The sequence below is a fragment of the Pteropus alecto genome, unplaced genomic scaffold, assembly GCF_000325575.1.
Source record: "Pteropus alecto unplaced genomic scaffold, ASM32557v1 scaffold88, whole genome shotgun sequence".
Classification (NCBI taxonomy): domain Eukaryota; kingdom Metazoa; phylum Chordata; class Mammalia; order Chiroptera; family Pteropodidae; genus Pteropus; species Pteropus alecto.
In genome coordinates, this window is record NW_006494611.1 from 6,032,318 (window position 1) to 6,044,837 (window position 12,520).

Genomic DNA, 12,520 nt, shown 5'->3' on the forward strand with positions numbered 1-12,520 from the left:
TTTGGTGAGGGGAAAGTGGGTTTGGTGACAGTGAATAGACTAGAGATATTTCCAATAAAAGTTAATTTATTTAAGTAGTATCTCTAAATACTCAAAGCTATAGTTAAGAGGTTAGCGGTCATTAGAGGAGAGAGACATTAGTTTGGTTTGGATTGGAGGCAAATGTGGAGAAAATGAAGGAAGTCTTCCTAGAAGAGTTGGGGTTTGATCTGGAATCTGAACTCTGGGTAGAATTTGACCTAGTAGAATTCTAGGAGAAAAAGATTTCCCAGGCTAAATGAAGAGTGTCTGCTGCGCTCGATTTTTTCACGTTTCCCTCGTACTGCTCTCTGGCCACCATCCAGGCCCTTTGGAGAGCTGTTATTGCAGGTGGGGCCTCAGTTGGAGATCTAGGGAGTATGTGAGCAAGGCTTTCACAGTCTTCAGGTTTATGTGTAAAAAATGGGCAGAGGAGCCAGCCCCGTGGTGCAGTCTAATAAGTGTATTGTAAAGGGAGTTTGTTTTTATGTGATGGTATGAGAGAGGAAAAATAAGAGAGACAAAAGCAGTAGATGTTGGATGTTTATAGAGGGATTATAATGAAGCCTATTGAGTGCTCTTTATTTTTTCTCTCAAATCACTTTTAGGGGTGACAGAAATGCTTTATTATTATTATTATCAAAGTGTCACTTTTATCTCATCTTTTTCTTAGGAGCCAGTATTAAAATCACTTTTGTCCTCTGTCCTTAAAGGTGAATCTGGGTGAGTTTAGGCAAGAGTATATTTCCTGGAATACATTATATGCTGGCAATAGATCTGGGTGTTTAAATAAATACCTTTCCTGTAGAAGAGGGTCATTATAAGTCAGGGTGCTACTGGCAACCCTGCGGGGTTTTGTTGAGTACGTTTCAACACTGTGGCTGCCCCACCTTAGCTCTCTGCCATGTCAGGGGGTTTTTGAATTTACTGTCACTTTCAGCAAGTGACCCGATGAGGCACTGTAATGTGCATGTTGCTGGCCAAAAGTTATGTTGCCTGGCTGAAAAGTAACAAGACTGAAGTTTTAGCCAATATTCTGAACATGAACTTGCAAATAGTAGAGTTATTCAAGCAAAACCTTTGTGGGGTGCCGTTCTGGCACAGGGAACACTTGCTTCTAAGTTGTTGCCTTTGCTTAAAACGTCCTTGGAATTGCCTTCAGAGATAGTGATGAGCCACCCCCAAAAGTCAGAATTATGGGATATGAGACCATGAAATCCATTTACCTCATTCTGAATGTGAGAAAACTGAGGCCTGGGACAAATATAGATGTGGGCAGCAGTCTTTCCCTTGGATAGGGGCAGCATCCGTTCTCAATTACCCTGTCAGCTTTCTGCCCGACGTCTTCTCATTGTCTCTCTGCCTTAAAGAAAATCGATTTTGAGTTAAGCCTATGAATAACTGAAAAGCAAAAGAGAGAGAAAGATAGGGAGAGGGTATAAAAGTTCCACCTAGCACTGCCGAATATTAGAGAGTGTATCTGTAGTATAGGGAGAACGCAGCCCTCCTGGGATGGGGCTTCTTCTGTATTATAAAAAAGTCTCAAGAAATAGAAATTACTTTGTCAAAGTTTTCAGTTGTTTATTATTGTATTTATTATAAAATCTGGTGTAGATAAAAATAGAGTTTTAACATGCAAGTTTCTAATTGGATAGTAGAGCTTACTTTTCAGGGGTGGGGATGCTGTCATAGATAAAGCTATGTCCTTGTCATAATAATCCATTGTCATTTTCATAGCAGCTTTTTCTAAAGTGTGCGCCATAGAGTACTAGCTCTACAAATGGTCAAATTAGTTTGGGAATCAGTTGCTATTATAGCAACCCGTTTTTGAGATTCTCCATGAATATTTAGCAAGATTAACTTTTAAAAATCCTATAGGTAAAAACAATAACCACAACATTCCTTTTTGTTATGTTAAATTTAGGTTTTGTCAAATTTATTTTATAATGAAACCATTATGTGGACGATTTCCCAGTCTTGTGTTCTGTGGAACATTCTTTAGATAGCATTATTTATTGTTAAAATTCTTAAGGTTCACATCTGTCAGCTTATAATAATCTTGTATGAAATATAAAGTTATTAGGCTAAACTATAGACCTCCATCTGCCCTCTCTTCTACATAGGAGAAATTGCAGGTTTATTTCAGGATCAAACACTTTTCAAACGAAATGTTGTTGGGAGAAAAAAAAGACATACACACATTTTAGAGCCTAATAATTGTAGAAAGAAGACAGTGTTATACTAGCCAAACCCAATTTTCTGAATTAGGGCTTTAACTGGGAGAGTCGTTCCTGAAAATAGCTTGTTTTTAAGCAAAACTTTGTTGGCTTTTGGTGGTAGACTTTTTTCACCATAGAAACCATGAATATGGGTGATTTTAAACTGTGGCATGTTTCTTGCGTTCAAAACCAGGGCTTGTGGAGGAAACAAACACTTTCTTTAACTTTTCTGAAATAGTTGGCTTGACCATCATGACATTTTTTTCTGGCTTTTTTTTAAGGATATTAGCTTTTTTCTTTTAAGTGGGTAGGGTCCTTGTTTATCTCGTCCAAGCCCACACTTGACAGATGAGAAAATAGAGGCCCAGAAGGCTTTAGGAACCTTTCCAAATCTCTCTACCGGTGACAAAACCAGAAAACTAAAATCGAGATCTCTCATTTACCTGTTCAGTACTTTTTTTTATTGTACACTCTGTTAAAAAGAAAGGAGTTAACTGCATCTCTTGATTATAGTTGGTAGGTAGATAGATACATGCATGCATGCATACATAGATGGTAGATGAAAGCACATAATTAAAAACTCCTTTGCCCTCAAGGTAAGAAGACCCTCCATGGGCCCTTCACTACCTCCTTTTCAGAAGAATTTCACTCATCTCAGGCCAGTTCTTTGTTATTGTTCACTTGAGAAATGATTTACTTTAATGGAAGAGGTATGTGTGAAAGAGAGGGTCACGCCCCGCATTTTATCTCTCTGTCTTATTTCAGGCTGAGAGATTCACTATAGCAAGGCAGCGATTACAATTTTCATCATAAGAAGAACTGGCACATCACCAAGAGCTTGAGGGATATGGCTTAGTTATTCATCACTGTGTGGTTATTTCTCTTCCTTTCCCTCCCTCTTTCTTGCAGCTTCATCCTTTCTCCTCTTTCTCCATTGCCCATGTCGTCAGCAGTCTGTCTCTCTCCATGGACTGTAAGGAAAGCTCAGATCCAAGGAAGATATTCCTTCTGTTAGACTTAACCTAGTTGTAACAGATGCAAAATAAAATTCTTATGCCTCTGAGTTTCTTCCTTTACATAGAAGGATTTGACAAGTTACAGATCATGGGAAATTCCCTATTCAAAAGACACTACAGAATCTGTAGTCTCTTGCTACCTATATCTGTGGTGTAGTGTCACGTGAAAGGAAGTGCAGTAATCTCAGTAATGAGAAATAGAGGTTCTGAACTGCACTTCTCTGCCAATTAGCTGTGGAATCCTGGGAAAATTAAGGGACCTCATGGGGTCTTATTTGACCCAGTTTCTTCATTTGCGTTTGCAGAATCAAGATCCTGGAGTTGTCGTGTGGTGTAAATGAGATAATTGATATAAAAAAGGTTTATAAACTATAAAGCACCCTATAAATATGTGGCAGGCATTATAATATCAATAATCATAGCAAATGCATATACACCGCTACTTTTGAGCCAGGTACCATTTTTAAGAACTGTACATCTATTAGCTCACTTAATTCTGACAGCAGCTCCATGTGTTAGTGAATAGCACTGGTCATCATGAATCACCAGGCCTGGCTGCTGTCCTGGATTAGCCGGTGATTTACTCTACAGTCCCTTCCCTTCCCTGAGCCTCAGTGATACTCTTTATAAAAGAAACACTGGACTCCAGTTGAATGTAAGGGCCTTGCTGTTCTGGCATTTGTGAGGGGCAATTTTTTGCCCCTACTCAGGCTTAGTCAATGAGTATTAATCAGAGCTCGCATTTAAACTGAGGGCTGTTAGGACACACATAAGCACAGAGAGTTCGTATAACTTTCCCAAGGCTGCACAGCTAGTGAGTCATGGAGCCAGGCAGGATTCAAACACTGCTTAGTGCCCCAGAATGATGACGGTTAGATTTGGAGAACTCTCCGGAGATCTCAGGTGTGTCACGTTGTCAGACTCCCATCTAATCAGCATCATGATTTTCATTTAGCTCTTTAGGTTTTGGTGGTGGTTGTCATTTAATACCACAATTAGATTCTTTGCATCTTGATTGCAGGTTTTCAGTACTGGAATGTGTATTTCCAATGTCTTAAGCAGGGTTTGGCACGTGGTACTAGTGTCCTCATGTATGTGGCTAGTTTGTTTTCTGCCCAAACTTTAGATCCTTTGAACGCCTCAGGAGGCCTGTCATCGGCATCTACCAAAACTGTTTGGCAGAATGACCTTTTTACATCAAAAACCCCTTGAGGAGGCTGCCATGGTGCAACTCTAGACAAGTCTCCACTGGGAAGACACGTTTCAATTTGCAGCCCTTTTGTTTTCTGCATGGTATGTTCACTCCAACTTAATTCTACTAGAGTCTTTTGCCCGTTTCAGCTTTGTTTTTTGCTTTGCCATTATTTTATTTTTCGACAGGCCTGGTTTTCTTGGGTTCTGCTTGGAGGTAACACAAGGTTTGTAGCCCAGCTGTAGCTGGGAAAGAGGCACACCCATTGAAATTGGGTGAAAATTGACTTTTGAAGCCCAAGGAAATTGACATAAATCTTAGACCATGGACATCTTTCATCTCTGACTCTGCCTTCCTTCTTTGTGTGGTGCTGTTCCAAGATCTCTTATTGGGACCAGCTTTCCTGGAGGGTTGCCTTTAACTCCTAATCCACTCGGTATGTGTATTTACCATTAATGCACCACGAATAGCCTCTCCAGTCCTCATAATTAATCCACTATGGAGTTCATTTATTCATTCATCTACAAAAGGATTATTTGATATAACCTATCAGACATAGCCAGGCACAAGGGATACCAAAGTGAATTAGACACAATCTCTGCTTTCGAAGATTTAATACTCTAAGTGGGGTGGGGGAAGAACTCATTAATTCAATCAGCAACTAGTTCTTGAGTGCCCACCACGGCCAAATATCAGACCCTTGATCAGAACTATAGAAACCAGGCAGATACAGACCTTCTCATCACAGGGCTTCTGGTTCGGGAGTGACAACCACCATATTCATAGTTTAACAGATAATTATGTAATTATGGTTATGATAGGTACCACAAAGGAAAAGTACAGGATGTTGTGGGAATAGCAAACCATTTTTTTTTTTTTCTTTTTTTTTCTGGCCTAGTTTGTGGGGCAAGGTATGTTTTCTGAAAGAAGCGGAGTTAGTGAGGTGAAGATAGGCACAGGAGAATAGGATTGAACATAAACTCCTCTGAGGTTGCAAATGATCAGTGCTTAGCTCAAGTGTTGGGGAAGCTGAGAGAGAAATTTCCAAAATTGGGTCGATGATACAGCTTCTTTCAGTGTGTTTTCTTGCTGTCTCATCTGTAAGTGATGGACTTTCGTAGGATCATGACCTCTTTTAGTGATTGTAAATTAACTTAAGAAAAAACCGTTTTTCCTTACTACCTACGTGTGTTAAAATAATTCGCTATATTTCATAGGCACATCCACAGTCCTTGAATCCAATTAGTAAGAAAAACACTTTTCATGTCATTGTTAAGTAACACAAAAATAAACAACTGGTAAAGAAAAACCCAAATATGAATGCCTTGAGCATTTTGCTGAAATCTGGGAGTGTTTTGTTGTATGGAATGGTTTCAGACATATTTTTTTTTTTCCGTTCTGCACATATTTGTATATTTACTGAGGATACCTTCATGGATTACATATTTTACTGGACTGTTGGAGGTGAGAAGGAGAAGGGTACAGGCGGAGCTGCTGCTTACTGCCATTCAGATTATGTCCTGCTTGAAGGCAGGAGAGCAAATGCGATTCAAATTCTGTTCTCTCTCCACTCGCCAAGCCAAGACCAAGCGGATTTTTCTAATGTGCACAAAAGAACCTAATAACGGTTAGCAGAGGCCCGGTAATGGAAATGTCTGACAACAGGTTTCTTTTTCTCTGAAAGCACTTACAGTTTAGTAGGGAAGGCAGACACGGGAATAACTAAACAATTATGTTGCCAGCCAGAGCGAAATATGTTAACCAGAGGTTCAAAAAACATCTGAGGAGGCTTGATTAAAGGATTTTAACTCTGACAGAGTGGGGAGAATAAATTTATACAGCATTTGAAGAACCTAGTTGGATGGGTAAGATTTTGTTTTTTAATAATAGCTGTACTGAGATACAATTTATATATCATTTAGTTAATTCTTTTAAGGTATACAATTCAGTGGGTTTTATTATGTTGGCAGTGTTGCACAACCATCACTAAAATCAATTTGGGAACATTTTTATCACCTCGGAAAGAAACCCCATACCCATTGGCAGTCTCTCCTTATTTCCCCTAAACCTCCTTCACCTACCCATAGCAGCCACTAAACTACTCTCTGCTCTTTAGATTTTCCTATTCTGGACATTTCGTATAAATGGAATCAAACACTATGTTCTCCTTTGTGACTTTCACTTATCATAATATTTTCCAGTTTCATCCATGCTGTAGAATGATGTGTAGTTTTTTGTTTACTGGAGAATAGAAGGAAGTTCACTCCAGAATGGGACGTGATAGTGAGTTAAGAGAATGACCTTCATAAAAAATTATGGGCTATGTTTTTAGGTTGAAAGTAGAATATTGAATCTGCAGAGTAGGGCCTTTGGGAGATGCTATGGGAAATGTAGTTGCAAATATAATTTGATAGCAGATTAGGAAGATTAGGAATAAACTTGAACCTTTTTGATTATACAGATGCTTTTAAAAGGGGAGTAATATAACTTGATGTGTATAATTTGGAAAAAAATGATAATTAAAATGGTAAGATTACCTTGCTTGGTATTAGAGAGCTAGATGTGAAATCAAGAACACCTAATCCCTAAGTACTATTTCCTCATATTCCATGGCCTCTTATTTTTTATGTTTGTTAGCTTGAGTAAGTAAAAAAGAGCACAGGTGACTTTTTTCATTATACTTATTTTTAAACTATTAGAAATGTGAAAAATAAATCTTTATAGGTTATCATTAAAAATTTTATTGTTTGGGCACTTGAGATGAGGCAGCCTTTTCACGGTAAAGCCTACTGTATATGTTTTATTACAGTAGGCTTTATGTTTTATTAAAAAATAGGACATTTTTCATCTCATTTGGTTGCCTTTTTAGGACCCTGTAATGTGCTGTTTTCGATACTGAGTCTATAGTAGTTCACGCTGCCATGACAAAATACCGTAGACTGAGTGACTTAAACAACAAAAAATTTTTTCCCACAGTTTTGGAGGCTGGAAATCTGAAATCAGGGTGCCGGTATGTCAACTTCTGATGAGATCTCTTTTTCTGGCTTGCAGAAAGCCACTCTCTCATCATGTACTCAACGTGGTGAGGGGAAAGAGAGCAAGCTCTCTGGTGTCTTTTCCTATAAGGACACTAATTTCATCATCGGGTCCCTACCCTCATGAACTCATCAAAACCTAATTACCTCCTCAAAACCACATCTCCAAGTATCATTACATTAGAGGTCAGGCTTCAGTGTATAAATTTTAGGGGGGCATAATTCAATTAATAGCAGAGTCTTGTTTGTTTTGATTTCCTTTGGACTCGTGGCCTTAGATGTGTTTCTTATATTCATTTGACAGATTCCTGGCAATCAAATGGAAGTCATAAGTATCCCAGTGTAGCTGGCCTATGTTTGCTTCTCTTGCACCCTAGAGGTATCACTTATTTCTTGTTTCGGAGCTGCTCATGTCACAAGCTTTTGCAAGAGGAGAGATTTTAGAGGTTATCTGGTTCCAGGACTGTTAAATTAAGGGTTAGTGGTCCATGAGCTTCCTGAAATGGTTTGCATAATTCCCTTCCCACCACTGGCCCCATGAGATTCCCACGTGGTTTGTATCCCTCCAAAAAGGAAGACTCACTTATATAATGATATTGATCTCCTTACTTACATTATTCATTCTTTACAACTGATCTCAGCGATTTGGAAACTGAGTCCTACAGTAGTTAAGCCAACTTACCCAAGGTCACAGAGCTAGTAGGTGACAGAACCTAGATTCAGACCCTGCAGTCTGATGTCAGAGACTGTGCTCCTCACAGTTATGTCTTCCTAACCGCATGCCCTTTGCATTACTTGGTTCTGCTGTTTTTAGACTCTGGATCTGAGTGATCCTCTTTTAATAAATGGATAGTAGGGACCCAGAGAGAAGTGAAACATGTCCAAGATGGTGCTGTGATTAAAAACATATAGCTGTCAACATGTGACTGTAACAAAAACAACCCAGTCAGATCATGAGACTTTAACACATATTTTAAAATTAAATTATAAATGCTCCTTTTTGACCATTGGTTCTGCCACTGACCTTCCTTGTCCTTCCTTCTCTTCTTATTTCCTTTTTTTCTTTCCTCTTCCTCTGTCTTTTCCTCTCTCCTGTTCGTGCCTTCCTTCAATAAGCATTACTGAGCACATACCTCATTCAGGGATAAAATGGAATTATTAGTAATGGAGTATTTAATGTTACTAAAATGGTTTATGGTCAGGGATCTTGTGGATTATTCTGTTCTTCTGTGGTCAACACTTCTTTATCCTAGAAGGTTCTCAATGGAGCTGCCACAAGTGAAAGAATCTTGAGGGAAAGCAAATTATCTGAAGCCAGTGCCTTACCCCCGTACACCATTAAGTTCCCTGATTTCCGATTTTGGGGGCTGGATGGTGCCATTTATTTGAACAGGCAATACTGAAGGAAGTCCACTTTTATGTGGGCTTGGAATAGAATGAGAGTTATTTTAGCTTTTCATATTTGAGAATTTTGCAATAGAATAACTGAATGTTCAAGGCTGGAGTTTAGAAGAAAGGTCAGGACTAGAGTTGGAAACTGTCAAAATATAATGAAAGCGTAGAAATAGATGAAATGGCTCAAGGAACTTTCGAAGGGAATGAAAAAAGCCCTTATTTCTCCTTTTCTTTTAGAGTATGGTACCTATTTCAAGTTCCATTCTCCCAGATAGCCCTTAATAATCCAGACTAACCTAGGCCATGTTCACTAGTAACTCCTGTAAATCCTCTTTTGTCATTTAATTGTGTATTTATCCAGGTCACTTACTAAAGCTGGAAGGGAGGTGGCACAATACACTGGAAGTCATGTTTATTTAGAAATTAGTAGATCTCTTCTGCGAGTTTAGGCTTTATTATTTGCTATTTGTGCGATTGATTGATGGACTGATTTTCTCTCAACATCAAAGTCCAGGTCTATAAATTGAAGTTAATAATATTGTCTGTTCTGTCTAACAGAGTTGGCATTCACTTTTTGACTATAATAATGGATGTGAAAGCTCTTTACAAATTACATTTTCCCACATTTACATAGAGTAATTATGTTGTTTGTTTTATGTAAATGGCTATAAATTCAGAAGACCTAGAGTATAAGTGTCTTTGAATTTATAACCATTTTTTCTCTTTTAGTTTCTTAGTACCTAAAACAATGAATGCTGTGTGTATTAGATGTTCATATGCATGATTATAATTAGAGTGTTATTTCTTTTTTCTTTTGCTTCTTTTGAGGGGGGACTTTTGTTGTTGTTGTTGTTATCATTATAGCAGTTTTTAAAAAGAGTTTTTCTTAGAAGTTAGTGGGATGTTAACTTCTAAACCCATTTCCTGTTTGCCCCAAGAATACTCTCTGATGGTGCTTGCAGCTGCTGCATTTACTCCGAGATTAGTCACGAATTACAGTCCTAACCTTACCCCCCAAATTTGCCACGAAATAGCTTGCTTTTATTATTATTTTCGCATCACTCTAGTATATTGATAGTCTTTGGAAACAAATGATATTCTATTTATAGCATTCTATTTTTAGTAGTGGTATTTCCATTTACAAAATATAGTAATTCTCATTGCTGAAAGTGTCATCCTAGAAAATGTAGCATTCCTATGCATGTCGTTAAATTGATGCTGGCAGCGAGCTGCACTTTTTTCTAAATGGGAAAAGGGTTAAGAGTTTCTTCTTTGAATTTCCTGGTCCCTTCTCATGTGTCTTACCTTTTGCCCATGAGCCATCCTCCCACCATCTAAGAGCCTCCTGATACTCTTACTGTTTTCTAGCAATGATGATGTTAGTGTTTCTATTGACACTTAAAACCCTGTTGGGACATAGGATTCAATTGCCTCATAGAACACTAAGGCCCAGAGAGGGCCTATGTGTATTTGGTTCAAGTAAGTTTGGGTACTGGTTTATGAACAGTACTCATCCTGTGCTTTCCACTGAGCCTTACTGGTATTTATCTTCTTCTCGCCATTTAGAATTTTGGTATTTTTGTTTGTTTTTAGTTTTTAGGATGAAATCACTGACTTTGGTCACATGTTAAAATTTTATGAGAATTCTATTTTTAAATCTAATTCCATTCTATTATGGTTCAAATTGCACTGTCTTTGTCACATTTGTTCCTAGGCAATAATCAGGGATGACACCAGACAGAAAATATTTTGCCATGTATTAGTGGAAAATTTAGTATGTTTGTTTTATCACGTTGAATGTAGACAATATGGACACATAGAATCCATTTTAATTGATTGGTAAATATTATTCTCAATTTTCTCTACTTCTCTTCATCTCCCCAGCATGGTTTGCCACAATATAGGTGTGCATTTTGTTTAATAAAATGTATTTTCTTTACCAGGCATTGTGTAAGATTGCTTTATGTCTTGAAACTGTGATTCACGAGTAGTTCTTGCCCTCAAGGAGCTTTACATCTGGTAGAAGAGATAGACATGTTCACAGGATGGTTCTAATAGTCATTGGGTTAAGAAACTTTCAACATTAAAGGCACAAAAGTCTGTATTAGGAGTATGTGAGAAGAAAAGATTAAACTTGAGGGGGAGCTCTCAGGAAGTTGCCAGTATACTCATCTTTCATTGTATATTAACTCCCAAATTCCTTTTCTCTGTCTAAGATGATTTTTCTTTTGTACTAAAAATTTTACCTGGCTTCTGCCTCATCCCAGTTCCCAGTATGCTTTTTTTCAGAAGGTGAACAACAAAAAAAAGGATATGAGGGATGATTGATGATTGATGATCTCAATGTTTAGAAAACCATAGAAATTAGAGAGAAAGGCCTGTAGCATATCAGGATACAGAAAACTATCTCACCAGTCACTAGAGGTGGTTGCTCAGACTCTTGGAAAAATGTGCCTTCAGTAGACAATGTTTAAATCATAGTGCATGTACACACTCACACGTGCACACACACAGTCTCTTTGCCCTATTAACCATTTATTTTTGACTATCTTTTACTTGATGATTTCTTTTACCTTGTTCCTTTCTAAATATTACCTCCACTGGGAACTAATTAGAATCTCTCAGAATTCAAAGAACATTGGAATACATGTGGGCTCCAAATGTTATCTTTAGGCATTATAGAATATTAGAAACTAATTACGGTTATCCATTGTGTATATAGATATCTAAACAACTCCTTTGCCAAATGTGTAGTCAGGCTGCAGTGAGAAAAGTCAAGGAAATAGTTCTCATTAGCTTTGAATTTTGAAGGAATTTTCTCCTCTAGAGTAATAACACAGCACGTGGAGACTTCGTAGGTTCTAAAGGGAACGTGCAGAGCCAAAGTTTACCTTCATATTAAATTAATGCTTAACCTAGCACTAAAATTGCCTTATGACTTTATGAGGAAACGACTATTTCTACAAAGGCAATCTTTTGTAGAAAAGACATACTTTGATGCCCTCTACTCTTTTAAGTAGTCGTATTTAGAAAATAAATTTAATTCAAACTCCAGCACATCAAAGCGTTTTGTAGGATTTTTAAAGCTGTCACTTTCTTAGAGTGGTAACTGAACATTGTTATTTTCATGTGCTTATTTATGATATATAAAAATATTAAAACGACCCCAGAGTTGGTTTGCTCTTAGAAAAATAACAACACACAATGCTGTGTAGAAAAGAGTACTTCCTCTTAAGTCTGGAGACATGGGTTCTAGTCCCCATGCTGCCTGGGACTTGAGCTTTGAAAAGTAGGTACAGGGGCTATCTATCATTTTTGTGAAGTATTCCCTTCCAATCTTTAGCTATTAGCATAAATTACCATGTATCGTTTGGCATTATACATTAAGCATTTTCTATATTACTGCATATTCTTGAATGATTACAATTTTAATATCTGTTTAATATTTCATTGAGTGGTTATACCATATCTTAATTATTTAATTGTTTTTCTATATTGTTCTGATTAACATTTTTATGCATAAATGTAACTTAGTCCATCAAAAATCTTGAATATGATGTCGGAGGGGTGAAATAAAAGGGTAAGGGTTTAATGTTTTATGGTTATTCAAATCCACTGACAACTTGTGTTCCAAAAGGGATGTTT

The 12,520-nt window shown here is 37.6% G+C and overlaps 1 protein-coding gene across 25 annotated transcripts in view; it reads left to right on the plus strand.

Moving 5' to 3' along the window:
- Positions 1 to 12,520, plus strand: part of LPP (LIM domain containing preferred translocation partner in lipoma) — a 613,522-nt gene that overhangs the window by 182,926 nt on the left and 418,076 nt on the right. Inside the window, exon 1 of one of the 25 annotated variants that reach the window (XM_025042220.1) lies at positions 7,803 to 7,859. The exons of the other annotated variants lie outside the window; for them this stretch is intronic. The gene's annotated coding sequence lies outside the window, so the exon portion shown is untranslated. Of the gene's footprint in view, positions 1 to 7,802; positions 7,860 to 12,520 lie in introns of those variants that run through there. 25 annotated transcript variants of the gene reach the window in all.